General features: G+C 39.3%; 1 non-coding gene across 1 annotated transcript; it reads left to right on the forward strand.

Annotated features, from left to right (window-relative positions):
* Positions 1-10,221: 10,221 nt before the first annotated feature.
* Positions 10,222-10,329, forward strand: LOC148545388 (small nucleolar RNA R71). The gene has a single exon (XR_015900724.1). It is a non-coding gene; the product is annotated as a small nucleolar RNA R71 (small nucleolar RNA).
* Positions 10,330-16,368: the final 6,039 nt, after the last annotated feature.

The raw sequence follows: 16,368 nt of genomic DNA on the forward strand, positions 1-16,368 counted from the left end.
ATATGCTTAGACTTCTCCTTTAATTTGTTTCACTTTTGTGCCTCAAAGAGGCTTGATGGAGAACTAGGGTTCATTTTGAGCATTTTGGAGTCTTGGGATTATATATTTGTATGTAAATATTCTCCAACCAGCCTTAGCTTCGTAGGTTGAGCCCGGGGATTGAATATTTTGTATCCTTTGACACTCCTTTCTAATATTACGTATGTGTATCTTTACTTTTCTTCGTATGCAAGTAACTGTTATCTATAGCATTGTGTTTTTATTTTTCACGAATTTGCTTGACCCAACCTTCAAGGATCCTTAAATATTATATCCTTTCCACTATTATATGTATGTATATTTTATTTTAGAGGTCGTAATACCACATTACCTCTTTTTTACGGCTTAAGCGTAAAGCTCTGTGTAGTAGGGTGTCACATCTGGTAGCTAATGCCGACATTGTCTCTTTTTCGTGTATCCCTCGGAGGCATAACACAGACTTATCACATGCCGGTCTAACAGGGATAGTACCCTATCACCTTCTCCATGGAGGTATCGATATCTGGGATTCGTGCCCGGCCACCCTTACAATCAGAGAGAACCACGAACAAGCAAGATTAACCAGCATCCTTGCTTTGGTATAACTCAGCTCAGTGTGCAAGTCAGATTCACCACCGTCCTTGCCACGTCCTTTCCATGAGTAAACATCAGTCAGTATGCAAGTAGAATTCACCATCGTCTTTTCCAGTATAGTAATTAAGTTTTCAATTAGTCAACATTAATATATTTCATTAATTATCATTAACTTCGATCCACAATCTCATGCGAAATATCAATTCAATCCATTCGATATAATCTCACCCATTTTAGAGCCTAAAAACTAGTTATCGGACCTTATACAGAGTTTACAGGGTTTTTCAAGCTTTCTGGGAAAGCCAACCAATCAAAAATAGAGAAATTTGAGAAAACAGGACCTGTGCATACGTATCACCCTTGTGCGTATGCACTAATTAGAAGCACTTCCCAGCTTGTGCGTACGGATCACCTCTTGTGCGTACGTACAACTTGAAATTTCCCCCTTCGTGCGTACGCACAACTCTCGTGCGTATGCACGAGAACTTGCGCTCGCTCTGAGTAGTGTGTGCGTATAACTATGTGCATACGCACACAGCCAAAATTATGATTTTTCTGGAACATCTTAGATTTTAGTTTAAAACACCCATTTTTAATCATTCATAAGTTCCTCTATAAAATTCTATTTTCCTTCATTCACAAACCGTTTTAAAGCTCTCATCATTCATAACTTAAGACAAATTTCATCAAATTCCAAACTCCAAGCGCTATGTTACGCCCCATCAACGTTGGTTAAAAACTCATTTTTTACCAATTTTGCACAAATGCTCATCTTGACCAATTTTCAATCCAATTCAGTTCTAAACCATTCCCAAACAATTTCTAAACATTCTCAACTCTTAATTATCAATTCTCTACCATTCGTAATCATTCAACACTTAGTTTACCATGACCCCTCGTGGCACGCCTGGTTTAGAAAGCACTCCCAGGAATTGAATTGGGCTAGGGTGTGGCACGCCCATGTCTTGGCGTAGTACGCCCTGTTATTGAGTTGCCCCCAGGGGCTTGTTTTTGCTAAGGCATGGAATGCCCTTGCTCTCCCGTGGCACGCCCGCTTCTTGAATGGTTTCCAAGGAATTGAAGTAACTAGGGCGTGGCTGATGGGAAGCAGAAGCTGGTGAATTAAAAATTTATTAAAATGGTTACGTTGCAAGTATAATTCTTAACTCACCGAAAATCTGCCTATCAATTTAGAAATATGTCACAGAGAGTTTAAATTAAAATTACTGGGAGTTTTAAGTCCCAGGTCGTCTCCCAACGAGTTGCAGAAAAGTGTGTTGTTTTATTAATCAGATGTTCCAAGAGTTGAGCTAAGTAAATTGGAATTTAAATCGAGGAATTTTAAATAATATAAATAAAAGCCTTGACTGGGAATTGATTAGTTAGAATCTCTATCATTGATGGAGTGATTTTTTTTAGATTGATTTATAATTAACGGTTACTTTGTTTGGTTATCCTTTACTAGGTAAGAAAAAGTCAAACAAGTTGGACTGCTAGATCTATTCACGAGTTACAACCCACTTAGTTCAAAGGGATTGACGTTGGTGACAGGATAACAATCCAACATTTAACCCAACTATAAATTTCTCCTTCAATCCTTCCAACTCAAGAATTCCTTTTAATCAACTCCCTATCAAGTAATGAAACTACTCACGCATTGTAAATAAAGAATCCATGGCACATGAAAGGAAATTAAAAGAAGACATGATTATTGGAATTGAAATTAAATTAAAGAGAAATAATCCTTGCATTAATTAATCATAAAAGTATCTGAATGACAAAATTGAACATAACAAAGAACATGGAAGAATAAAACCAAGTTAAGAGAACAAACTAGAGTGATGAAGTCTTGATGAGGAAATAACTCTTCTCAATGTTCCAGTGCTAAGACCAATTGAAAATTAAAATTCTAAAAACTAGAGAGAAAAACCCAAGAGAGTGAAAAAACTAGATCTAAAACTACTGAATGAATGTTTCTATTGTTTCTGCATATTCTCTGACTCTGGTCTGCTGTTCCGGGCCGAAAACTGGGCCGAAATAAGGTCCAAAATCGCCCCCATCGAATTCTGCAGATTATGCAGATCGCACATGTCACGCGATCGCGTCGTCCATGCGGGCGCGTCGCTTGCGCTTTTTCCTCTCCACGCGTTCGCGTCGTCCACACTACCGCGTCGCTTGCGCTTTCCAATCCGCGCGGCCGCGCAAGCCATGCGGCCGCGTCGCTGCAATTTGCGCTCCTTCACGCGGTCGCGTGAGCGATGCGACCGCGTCACTTCTCGCTGGTTATCTCCTCAAATTCTTGTGTTCCTTCCATTTTTGCTAGCTTCCTCTCCAATCTCCATCTCATTCATGCCCTATAAGGCCTGAAACACTTGACACACAGATCACGGCATCGAATGGAATAAAGGAGAATTAAAAGTAAATAATTAAAGTCTCTAGGAAGCAATTTTCAAACATGTACTGAATTTAGGAAGGAAATCTAAATGCATGCTAAATTGATGAATAAGTGGGCAAGGATCATGACAAAACCACACAATTAAACACAATATAAACCATAAAACAGTGGTTTATCAGTGGCACGCCTGCTCCTTGATGTGGCACACTCTCCTTGTTGCATTGCTCCCAGGGAAGTTACTTTGGCAAGGCATGGAACGCTTAAGGCTTGGCATGACACGCCCTTGCTTTTCTTCATAGGGCATGGCACACCTCTCCTTGGTGATGCTTAGGCATGGCATGCTTAGGGCTTGGCATGGCACACCCTTGTTGAAAGTGTTAGGGCGTGGCATGTCCTTAAGGTTGTGTGGTAGGCAAAGTCTTCTTCTCCAGGGCATGGCATGCTTTGGCATGCATGTGACACGCCCTGGCTCCTCCCTATGTATGAGTGGCACGCCCCTGCCTAGGCATGGCATGCCACCCTTAATGATGTTGGGGCGTGGCACGCCCCCTCTCTTCTCCTCTTGGGCGTGGCACGCCTTACTTCTTGAATTGGTGTTTGGCTTGCATAGCTTCACCCTTACATCCCTAGCTCTCCATTCTTCATGCTCAGCTTGCTCCTTGATCAACCTTCAATTTTCTACTTGATTTACCTCTCTTTTGATCATAATTCTTTGAAAACACTTAGCAAACATCTTAGTAGAACAAGATACTTAAGAGTAAAAGATTAGAAGATAAAATTGTAATTGAACCTAAGAAAATAATGAATTTAAAGCAAGAAAAATAACTAATGATGCGAGCATATCAACTACAAAACACGGGACCCTTTGGTACAACAATACCTATTCAATGTTAAGGAGCTGACCACAAAATTCGTTGGAGTGACCATCTGGCACATTCCCCGAGAAAGGGATGTGAGAGCTGACTTTCTCTCCAAGATAGCGAGTTTCAAGTTGGCGTTGGGAAACCATTTTTTGATCTAGAAAGTTATCAAAGCATTTTCCATCGCCACCACTTCCTTCAGAAACTTACCCTTGTCCAATCAGCACTCATGGACTCTTTCGGTCACAAGGTATCACACCAACGAGAACCTACCCGAGGATCCAAAAGAGAACAAACGTGTGAAACAAAAAGCCGCAAAATACACCCAATAGCTGGGCGGCTGTATAAGCGAGGACTATCACAACCCCTCCTTATTTGCATTGAACCCGGGAAGACAGACTACATACTATGTGGATTCACGAAATATGTTGTGGCCACCACATTGGAGGCAAAACACTGGCTCAGAAAGTTATCTGAGATGGGTATTTCTAGCATACCATCATCAGAGATGTCCTCCAGCTAGTTAAAAGCTGCAGGTAATGCCAGGTGCATACCAACCTCCATCAAGTATCCCCTAATAAACTCAGTGCGATAACGGCAGAATGCCCCTTTGGAACTTTGGGAATTGACCTCGTAGGTCCCTTCCCCACGTCTCCTGGACAACTCACATTCCTAATAGTCACCAGTGACTACTATACTAAGTGGATCGAAGCTGAAGCACTGGCCATAATCACCGCCACTCGGAATCCCAAAGATCGTTATCTCAGACAACGGAACCCAGTTCCTGGACAAATGATTCAGGGAGTTCCTAGAATGGTTCGGCATCCCACAGAAGTTTAGTTCAGTAGGGCACACTGATGAGAGAACTTTTGCGCGGTCTAGAAATTTGCGGATAAATCCTCGTTGCAAGTATAGTTTCGAAACCTTCAAAAGTCCTTTCATACAAACGTTTTGGTTGTCACAAGTAACAAACCCCTTTAAAATTGATAAACGAAGTATTTAAACCTCGGGTCGTCTTCTCAAGGAATTGCAGGGAGGTATGTTCTTATTATTGGTTATGAGTTTGTAAATTGGGGTTCTGGAGTTTGGGCAATGGGCACAGGTATATTTTCAATGCAATAAAAATAAATAAATAACTGTAAAATAAACTCTTGGCAAGGTATGAGAACTGGAAGTCCTATCCTGGTTATCCTTATCAATTGTAATGAGAATTGGATTTTTCTCCTACTTTGTTAACCTCTAACTATGAAGGTAAGTTAAGTGGATGAATTAATTTTTATTCCTCAGGACCTAGTCTTTCCTTGGGAAAGGCTAGAGTTATTGGAACTTGAATTAATGAAATGAAGAAATCCAATTTTCAATCAACAATAAGTTTGATAACTCAAGTGTCTCCAATTACTCCACCAAAGCCAAAAGGGAAAAAAGTCTACTTGAATGAAAATAATTTGGATAAACAAAGAGCATTAATAAATTAAAGAGAGCAATCATAAGTCTGAAATACCTCAAATTATATTAATAAAAGCAATCCAATCTAACATGAAAGATTTATGAATCAAATGGGCAACATAAGTAATTAACAAATAAAAGTATTAGAGTATCTAAAAGTAGAAGAGAAATATAAATTGAAGAACATTGAACCTGGGATTGAGAGTCACTCCTAAAACTAAGAGAAATCCTAAATCCTAATCCTAAGAGAGAGGAGAGAACCTCTCTCTCTAAAAACTACATCTAAATCCTATGAAAAGTGAATTGTGAAAGCTTTTCTCTTCATGAATAGATGCATTCTCCCACTTTATAGCCTCTAATCTGTCTTTTCTGGGCCGCAAACTGGGTCAAAAGTAGCCCAGAAATTGCTGGAGAAGAAATCTGCCACGCTGGTTTTTCGTCACTGCGACGCATCCGCATGGAGCACGCGGTCGCGTCACTGGTGCACGAAATTGTGATCTCCAGGCTCGAACAAATCCTGGTAATGGCTCCAAAGCTTAGTGCTCTGATCTTAATTCATAGTTGTCACAACTTCGATACAACTAACCAGCAAGTGCACTGGGTCGTCCAAGTAATACCTTACGTGAGTAAGGGTCGAATCCCACGGAGATTGTTGGTATGAAGCAAGCTATGGTCACCTTGTAACTCTCAGTCAGGCAGATATCAAGTGATAATGGTGTTTTCGAATATTATATAGTAAAATAGGGATAGAGATACTTATGTAATTCATTGGTAGGAATTTCAGACAAGGGAATGGAGATGCTTTTCGTTCCTCTGAACCTCTGCTTTCCTGCTATCTTCATCCAATCAGTCTTACTCCTTTCCATGGCTGGCTGTATGCAAGGGCATCACCGTTGTCAGTGGCTACATCCCCTCCTCTCAGTGAATAATATGCTCACGCACCCTGTCACGGCACGGCTATTCATCTGTCGGTTCTCGATCATGCTGGAATAGGATTCACCCTCCTTTTGCGTCTGTCACTAACGCCCAGCACTCGCGAGTTTGAAGCTCGTCACAGTCATTCAATCATTGAATCCTACTCGGAATACCACAGACAAGGTTTAGACTTTCCGGATTCTCTTGAATGCCGCCATCATTCTAGCTTGTTACATGTAGAACGGAAGTGTTTGTCAGGCACGTGTTCAAAGGGGAGAATGGTGATGAGCGTCACATATAATCATCACCTTCATCACGTTCTTGGGTGCGAATGGATATCTTAGAAGTGAAATAAGATGAATTGAATAGAAAACAGTACTATTTGCATTAATCTTTGAGGAACAGCAGAGCTCCACACCTTAATCTATGGAGTGTAGAAACTCTACCGTTGAAAATACATAAGTGAAGGTCCAGGCATGGCCGAGATGGTCAGCCCCCTTGATCTAAGAACAATGCGTTCCGAGATGATCCTAAGATCCTAAGATGATCCAAAGATGCCTAATACAATAGTAAGAGATCCTATTTATAATAAACTAGCTACTAGGGTTTACATGAGTAAGTATTTGATGTATAAATCCACTTCCGGGGCCCACTTGGTGTGTGTTTGGACTGAGCTTAAGTGTTGCACGTGTAGAGGCCATTTGTGGAGTTGAACGCCAGTTTTTGTGCCAGTTTGGGCGTTCAACTCTGATTTTGGATCCTTTTCTGGCGCTGGACGCCAGATTTGGGTAGAAAACTGGCGTTGAACGCCAGTTTAGGTCGTCTATTCTTGGCCAAAGTATGGACTATTATATATTTCTGGAAAGCCCTGGATGTCTACTTTCCAACGCAATTGGAAGCGCACCATTTCGAGTTCTGTAGCTCCAGAAAATCCACTTTGAGTGCAGGGAGGTCAGAATCCAACAGCATCAGCAGTCCTTTTTCAACCTCTAAATCTGATTTCTGCTCAAGTCCCTCAATTTCAGCCAGAAAATACCTGAAATCACAGAAAAACACACAAACTCATAGTAAAGTCCAGAAATGTGAATTTAACACAAAATCTATTAAAAACATCCCTAAAAGTAACTAGATCCTACTGAAAACATACTAAAAACAATGTCAAAAAGCGTATAAATTATCCGCTCATCACAACACCAAACTTAAATTGTTGCTTGTCCCCAAGCAACTGAAAATCAAAATAGGATAAAAAGAATAGAATATACTATAAATTCCAAACTATCAATGAAACAGAGCTTCAATCATATGAGCGGGACTTTGTTGCTCTTCTATGTCTCTTCCTTGTCTTTGTTGCTCCTCCCTCATTGCTTTTTGATCTTCTCTAATTTCATGAAGGATGATGGAGTGCTCTTGATGTTCCACCCTTAGTTGCTTCCAATAATTGTGTGGAAGAAAATGTATCCCCTGAGGTATCTCAGGGATCTCTTGATTTGCAGTCAAATGTTCTACCACTGAGCTATAGACCCTTGATGGAAGCTTTTGTCTTCCCTTTCCTCTTTCTAGAGGTTTCTCTGGCCTTAGGTGCCATCAATGGTTATGGAAAAAACAAAAAAAAGCTATGCTTTTACCACACCAAACTTAGAATGTTGCTCGCCCTCGAGCAAAAGAAGAAAGAATGAAGAAGATATGGAGGAGATGGATGGGAGTGTGTATTCGGCCATATGGGTGGGATTGGGTGGGAGAGAGATGTTGAATTTTTGAAGGTAGTGGGTGTATGGATGTGAGTGGTAAATGGAAAACAGAAGGGATGATCATGAATGGAAAGAGAGATGATGAGGTAGGTGGGGATCCTGTGGGGTCCACAGATCCTGAGGTGTCAAGGCATTTACATCCCTGCACCAATTTAGGCATGTAAAATGCCCTTGCACACAACTCTTGGCGTTCAGCGCCAGGTTGGTGCCCATTTTGGGCGTTCAACGCCCCTTTGCTGCCATTTCTGGCGTTGAACGCCAGAACCATGCTTGTTCTGGGCGTTCAGCGCCAGGATGCTCCCATTCTGGGCGTTCAGCGCCAGAACTATGCTCTGTTCTGGCGTTTGAACGCCAGACAGATGCTCCTCCAGGGTGTGATTTTTCTTCTGCTGTTTTTGATTCCGTTTTCAATTTTTATATTTATTTTGTGACTCCTCATGATCATGAACCTATAAAGACACATAACTAAGAAAAATATAGTTAGATAAATAAACATTGGGTTGCCTCCCAACAAGCGCTTCTTTAATGTCAATAGCTTGACAGTGGGCTCTCATGGAGCCTCACAGATGTGCAGAGCTTTGTTGAGACTCTCCAACACCAAACTTAGAGTTTGGATATGGGAGTTCAACACCAAACTTAGAGTTTGGTTGTGGCCTCCCAACACCAAACTTAGAGTTTGACTGTGGGGGCTCTAGTTGACTCTGCTTGGAGAGAAGCTTTTTCTGCTTCCTCTCCATGGTTGCAGAGGGAGATCCTTGAGTTTTAAACACAAGGGAGTTCTCATTCCATTGAAGGAATATTTCACCTCTGTCAACATCAATCACAGCTCTTGCTGTGGCCAGGATAGGTCTTCCTAGGATGATGGATTCATCCTCTTCCTTTCCCGTATCCAGGACTATGAAATCAGCAGGGATGTAAAGGCCTTCAACCTTTACTAACACGTCCTCTACTTGTCCTAAGCCTATTTTCTTGAGCTGTCTGCCATCTCTAATGAGATTTTAGCAGCTTGCACCCCATAGATTCCCAGTTTCTCTATTACAGAGAGGGGCATGAGGTTTATTCCTGAACCAAGGTCACACAGAGCCTTAAAGATCATGGTGCCTATGGTACAGGGTATTATGAACTTTCCAGGATCCTGTCTCTTCTGAGGCAATGTCAGTTGATCCAGATCACTTAGTTCATTGATGAACAAGAGAGGTTCAACTTCCCAAGTATCAATGCCAAATAATTTGGCATTCAGCTTCATGATTGCACCAAGAAACTTGGCAGTTTTCTCTTCAGTAACATCCTCATTCTCTTCAGAAGAGGAATACTCATCAGAGCTCATGAAGGGTATAAGGAGGTTCAATGGAATCTCTATGGTCTCTAGATGAGCCTCAGAGTCCTTTGGTTCCTCAGAGGGAAGCTCCTTATTGGTCACTGGACGTCCCAGGAGGTCTTCCTCCTTGGGATTCACGTCCTCTCCTCTCCTCACAGGTTCGGCCATGACACTTATGTCAATGGCCTTGCACTCTCCTTTTGGGTTCTCTTCTGTATTACTTGGGAGAGTACTAGGAGGGATTTCAGTGATCCTTTTACTCAGTTGGCCCACTTGTGCTTCCAAATTTCTAATGGAAGACCTTGTTTCATTCATGAAACTTACAGTGGCCTTAGATAGATCAGAGACTAGATTTGCTAAATTAGAAGCATTTTGTTCAGAGTTCTCTGTCTGTTGCTGAGTGGATGATGGAAAAGGCTTGCTATTGCTAAACCTGTTTCTTCCACCATTATTAAAGCCTTGTTGGGGCTTTTGATCCTTCCATGAGAAATTTGGATGATTTCTCCATGTTGAGTTATAGGTGTTTTCATAAGGTTCACCTAAGTAATTTACCTCTGCTATTGCAGGGTTCTCAGGATCATAAGCTTCTTCTTCAGAAGATGCCTCTTGAGTACTGTTGGATGCAGCTTGCATTCCATGCAGACTCTGAGAAATCATATTGACTTGCTGAGTCAATATTTTATTCTGAGCCAATATGGCATTCAGAGTATCAACCTCAAGAACTCCCTTCTTCATAGGCGTCCCATTACTCACAGGATTCCTTTCAGAAGTGTACATGAACTGGTTATTAGCAACCATGTCAATGAGTTCTTGAGCTTCTGCAGGCGTTTTCTTTAGGTGAATGGATCCACCTGCAGAAGTGTCCAGTGACATCTTTGATAGCTCGGATAAACCATCATAGAATATATCCAGGATGGTCCATTCTGAAAGCATGTCAGAAGGACACTTTTTGGTCAACTGTTTGTATCTTTCCCAAGCTTCATAGAGGGATTCACCTTCTTTCTGTCTGAAGGTTTGAACATCAGCTCTAAGCTTGCTCAGCTTTTGAGGAGGAAAGTACTTGGCTAAGAAAGCCGTGACCAGCTTATCCCAAGAGTTCAGGCTGTCTTTGGGTTGAGAATCCAACCATAATCTAGCTCTGTCTCTTACAGCAAAAGGGAAAAGCATAAGCCTGTAGACTTCAGGATCTACTCCATTAGTCTTAACAGTATCACATATCTGCAAGAATTCAGTTAAGAACTGAAAAGGATCTTCAGATGGAAGTCCATGAAACTTGCAGTTCTGCTGCATCAGAGAAACTAACTGAGGTTTCAGCTCAAAGTTGTTTGCTCCAATGGCAGGAATGGAGATGCTTCTTCCATGTAAATTGGAATTAGGTGCAGTGAAGTCACCAAGCATTCTCCTTGCATTGTTGTTGGATTCGGCTGCCATCTCCTTTACTTGTTCGAAATTTTCAATCAAGTTGTCTCTGGATTGTTGTAATTTAGCTTCTCTTAATTTTCTCTTCAGAGTCCTTTCAGGTTCTGGATCAGCTTCAACAAGAATGCCTTTTTCTCTGTCCCTGCTCATAAGAAAGAGGAGAGAAAAAGAAAAGAAGAGGAATCCTCTATGTCACAGTAAAGAGGATCCTTATTGTTAGTAGAAGAAAAGAAGAAGAAATTCGAACACAGATAGAAGAGGGGGTTCGAATTTGGTGATGATGTGAGGAAGAGATGTTAGTTAATGAATGAATAAATAGAATAGGATGAGAGAGAAGGAGGGAATTTTCGAAAATTAATTTTGAAAAGAAGTTAGTGATTTTTGAAAATAGTTTTTGAAAAATGTTAGTAATTTTCGAAAATTAAGATTTAAAAATTAAAAATTAATAAATTAGAAAGAAATTTTGAAAAAAAGGAGAAGATATTTTCGAAAATGAGAGAGAGAGTTAGTTAGGTGGTTTTGAAAAAGTTAAGAAACAAACAAAAAGTTAGTTAGTTAGTTGAAACAAATTTTGAAAAGGTTAGAAGTTAGGAAGTTAGAAAAGATATTTTGAAAAGATATTTTTGAAAAAGATAAGATGAGAAGATATTTTTAAAAAGATATGATAGAAATTAGTTTTTGAAAAAGATTTGATTTTTGAAATCACAATTAATGACTTGATTCACAAGAAATCACAAGATATGATTCTAGAACTTAAAGTTTGAATCTTTCTTAACAAGCAAGTAACAAACTTCAAATTTTTGAATCAAAACATTAATTGATTATGTTATTTTCGAAAATTTGATATAAAAATAAGAAAAAGATTTTTGAAAAATATTTTTGGAATTTTCGAAAATAACTAAGAATTTTGAAAAAGATTTGATTTTTCAAATTGAAAATTTGATTTGACTCATGAAAGGAACTTGATTTTTAAAAAATTTTGAAAAAGTCAACTCAAATTTTCGAATTTGATGAGAGAAAAAGGGAAAGATATTTTTTTGATTTTTTGAAATTTTTTTTTGAAAACATGAAAATTATGCAATGCATGAAATTTTTAGATCAAAACAATGAATGCATGCAAGAATGCTATGAATGTCAAGATGAACACCAAGAACACTATGAATGTCAAGATGAACATCATAGACACAATTTTGAAAAATTTTTAATGCAAAGAAAACATGCAAGACACCAAACTTAGAATTCTTTAATGCTAAAGAATTCAAGAATGCATAAGAAAAACATGAAAAGACACAAAACAAAAATTCATCAAGATCAAACAAGAAGACTTACCAAGAACAACTTGAAGATCATGAAGAACACCATGAATGCATGATATTTTCGAAAAAATGCAAGATGCATATGCAAGTGACACCAAACTTATGATATGACTCAAGACTCATACAAGAAACAGAAAATATTTTTGGATTTTTTTATGATTTTCTAATTTTTTTTGGATTTTTTTTTTCGAAAATTATATGAAAAAGAAAAATAAGGATTCCAAAATTTTTAATATGAATTCCATGAATCTTGCATTCTTAGTCTAAAGCTTCAGTCCAGGAATTAGACATGGCTCACTAGCCAGCCAAGCTTTCAATGAAAGCTCCAGTCCAAAACACTAGACATGGCCAATGGCCAGCCAAGCTTCAGCATTTAACATCAGAGTATATTGATCTTGATAACAAATTGCTGCTCATCATTTATCAAGTATGTAACTTACCTCTGATGGTTTGGAAGCCTCAGTCCAAAAGAATTTAGACATGGCTTTACAGCCAGCCAGGCTTCACATGCTTCATGAAACACTAGAATTCATTCTTAAAAATTCTAAAGAAAACTTTTGAAAACATTTTTTTTTTCAAAAACAAAAGAAGAGTTTTTGAAAAATTTTTGAAAACTTTTTGAAAAGAAAACGAAAAGAAAGTTACCCAATCTGAGCAACAAGATAAACCGTCAGTTGTCCAAACTCAAACAATCCCCGGCAACGGCGCCAAAAACTTGGTGCTGTTGCCGGATCAGACTTGGCACTGATGTTACCGGACCAAAAGCATGCCGAAAACTCAAACAATCCCCGGCAACGGCGCCAAAAACTTGGTGCACGAAATTGTGATCTCCAGGCTCGAACAAATCCTGGTAATGGCTCCAAAGCTTGGTGCTCTGATCTTAATTCATAGTTGTCACAACTTCGATACAACTAACCAGCAAGTGCACTGGGTCGTCCAAGTAATACCTTACGTGAGTAAGGGTCGAATCCCACGGAGATTGTTGGTATGAAGCAAGCTATGGTCACCTTGTAAATCTCAGTCAGGCAGATATCAAGTGATAATGGTGTTTTCGAATATTATATAGTAAAATAGGGATAGAGATACTTATGTAATTCATTGGTAGGAATTTCAGACAAGCGAATGGAGATGCTTTTCGTTCCTCTGAACCTCTGCTTTCCTGCTATCTTCATCCAATCAGTCTTACTCCTTTCCATGGCTGGCTGTATGCAAGGGCATCACCGTTGTCAGTGGCTACATCCCCTCCTCTCAGTGAATAATATGCTCACGCACCCTGTCACGGCACGGCTATTCATCTGTCGGTTCTCGATCATGCTGGAATAGGATTCACCCTACTTTTGCGTCTGTCACTAACGCCCAGCACTCGCGAGTTTGAAGCTCGTCACAGTCATTCAATCATTGAATCCTACTCGGAATACCACAAACAAGGTTTAGACTTTCCAGATTCTCTTGAATGCCGCCATCATTCTAGCTTACGCCACGAAGATTCTGATTAAGAGATCTAAGAGATATTCATTCTAGCTTGTTACATGTAGAACGGAAGTGTTTGTCAGGCACGTGTTCATAGGGGAGAATGGTGATGAGCGTCACACATAATCATCACCTTCATCACGTTCTTGGGTGCGAATGGATATCTTAGAAGCGAAATAAGATGAATTGAATAGAAAACAGTAGTACTTGCATTAATCTTTGAGGAACAACAGAGCTCCACACCTTAATCTATGGAGTGTAGAAACTCTACCGTTGAAAATACATAAGTGAAGGTCCAGGCATGGCCGAGATGGCCAGCCCCCTTGATCTAAGAACAATGCGTTCCGAGATGATCCTAAGATCCTAAGATGATCCAAAGATGCCTAATACAATAGTAAGAGGTCCTATTTATAATAAACTAGCTACTAGGGTTTACATGAGTAAGTATTTGATGTATAAATCCACTTCCGGGGCCCACTTGGTGTGTGTTTGGGCTGAGCTTAAGTGTTGCACGTGCAGAGGCCATTTGTGGAGTTGAACGCCAGTTTTTGTGCCAGTTTGGGCGTTCAACTCTGATTTTGGATCCTTTTCTGACGTTGGACGCTAGATTTGGGTAGAAAACTAGCGTTGAACGCCAGTTTACGTCATCTATTCTTGGCCAAAGTATGGACTATTATATATTGCTGGAAAGCCCTGGATGTCTACTTTCCAACGCAATTAGAAGCGCGCCATTTTGAGTTCTGTAGCTCCAGAAAATCCACTTTGAGTGCAGGGAGGTCAGAATCCAACAGCATCAGCAGTCCTTTTTCAACCTCTAAATCTGATTTCTGCTCAAGTCCCTCAATTTCAGCCAGAAAATACCTGAAATCACAGAAAAACACACAAACTCATAGTAAAGTCCAGAAATGTGAATTTAACACAAAATCTATTAAACACATCCCTAAAAGTAACTAGATCCTACTGAAAACATACTAAAAATAATGTCAAAAAGCGTATAAATTATCCTCTCATCAGTCACCTAGCATCAGGAAAACTATGGATCGAGGCCCGGACGTTAGCTTTCCAATGCAACTGGAACCGCGCCGTTTGGATCTCTGTAGCTAAAGTTATAGCCGTTTGAGTGTGAAGAGGTCAGGCTAGATAGCTTAGCAGTTTCTCCAACTTCTTGTATTCCTTCCACTTTTGCATGCTTCCTTTCCATCCTCTGAGCCATTCCTGCCCTGTAATCTCTGAAATCACTTAACACATATATCAAGGCATCTAATGGTAATAAGAGATGATTAAACATAGGGAACTTAAGACCAAAGAAGCATGTTTTCAATTAAAGCACATAATTAGGAAGGCAAATGTAAAACCATGCAGATAGTATGAATAAGTGGGTAAAGATTGATAAAAACCACTCAATTGAGCATAAGATAAACCATGAAATAGTGGTTTATCACACACATAAACCAATGGCTAGGTAGAGGCGGCCAACTAGATCACTGATGTAAGACCAAGCGTCGGTTTAGAGTTTCTGAATAAGAATTGCTTCATCAATAGTATAGTCCCAAACCAACAATTGACCCTAATCAAGGTTTAAATGGTTGTTACAATACATACCGGAATAACCGGGAGTGTTAATCCCGAGTCGTTCTCCCTTGGAATTGCAATCAAGTGCTTCATTATTGGCTGTGAGGAAGTCGGGGATTTCGGTTGAAATAAACAAGAAATGTAAATAGAAAAAAAATTAAAGAAGCAAACAATAACTAAATATTAAAAGCAAGTAAACTAAGGCAATTAAAGAAATCAAAATGCTAAAAGACCTCTTGGCAAGGGATAAGAGATAAGGTTTTCTATCCTAGTTATTGACCACAAACATGGCAATTATGAAGAGTTAATCCTACTTAGTCAACCCTAACATTGAGAATAAGTCAAATAGGCATAATTGATCTCAATCCAGAAATCCTAGCCAACTCGCTAATTAGCCTAGTGAAAGATTAGCGTTAGTGGAAACCAAATCAACTAACAACCCTAGATTACCAACCAATATTGGACATCAATGACTCAAGGTCACCTAAGTTCTTAATCCCAAGCCAAGAGTGTGAAAAACTACACTAAAACTAAAACTGGTATTTTATCAAATACTTGGCATACATAAAAGGAAAAATATGGTAAATTGCATGAATAATAAAATCTATGACTACCAATTGCAAGAAAACAATAATAATAATTCAAACAAGCATAAAAGGAACATAAAATATTCAATTGCATTAAAAGAAATCAAAATTAACAAGAATTTATAAATATAAAAGTAACAAACTAGAGAAATAAACAAATAAAAATAAGAGAATTAAGATACTAAAACAACAAATTGTAATTGTAACTAATTCAAAGCAAGTTCAAAACCTAAATCTATGGAGATAAATAAACCTAAACCCTAAATTCTAGAGAGAAGAGAGAGTTTTTCTCTCTAGAAACCTAGCCAAAAACATCCAAAAACCTATCCTAATTGCTCTCCTCTTCATCCTCCTTAAGTTTGGCTTGAAATACTTCAGAAATGAGTTGGATTGGGCCCAAGAAAGCCTTGAAATCACGACCACGTGTTTACTTAGGTGAACTCACATGCTGGCAGTCATGCATATGCATGAGGCATGCGTAGATATGAATTCATGATTTTCCAAAACATGCGTACGCATGCCTCATGCGTACGCACAACTTGACATTCATGCACGCGTACGCATGAGGCGCGTGTACGCATGACCCTGAAATGCTCTAAACTCCATTTCTTCATGAATTTTTCACTTTTGCATGCTTTTTCTTTTCTTCTTCAATCCATCCTTGGAGTGATTAAAGTGAATGGGATTAAAGTGAGTTAAATTTAGCAAAT

The sequence above is a fragment of the Arachis ipaensis genome, chromosome B9 (genome assembly GCF_059453495.1).
Source record: "Arachis ipaensis isolate K30076 ecotype BB chromosome B9, ASM5945349v1, whole genome shotgun sequence".
In the NCBI taxonomy this organism is placed as follows: Eukaryota; Viridiplantae; Streptophyta; class Magnoliopsida; order Fabales; family Fabaceae; genus Arachis; species Arachis ipaensis.